Genomic DNA, 282 nt, shown 5'->3' with positions numbered 1-282 from the left:
TCTAATAATTCATCCCATTCTGTGAATTTATTTACGTATTGTTTTAAATATTCAATTAAAACCAAGTGAGATCTTTCTAAAGCTCCATTTGCTTGTGGATAAAATGCTGTTGTTCTATATTGTTTAATTCTAAATTGTTTTGCAAATTTTTTCATTAAATTACTCATAAAATTGCTGCCTTGATCAGTTAATATTGCCTTAGGGGCTCCAAAAGTGCAAATAAAATGTGTTAATAATGCGTTAGCCACATGGTTAGCGGATATAGATGTTAAAGATATAGCA

The sequence above is a fragment of the Odontomachus brunneus genome, unplaced genomic scaffold (assembly GCF_010583005.1).
Source record: "Odontomachus brunneus isolate Ranch 3 - 2012 unplaced genomic scaffold, Obru_v1 Obru_scaffold_241, whole genome shotgun sequence".
Lineage (NCBI taxonomy): Eukaryota > Metazoa > Arthropoda > Insecta > Hymenoptera > Formicidae > Odontomachus > Odontomachus brunneus.
Note: the sequence above shows the minus strand (reverse complement) of the source record.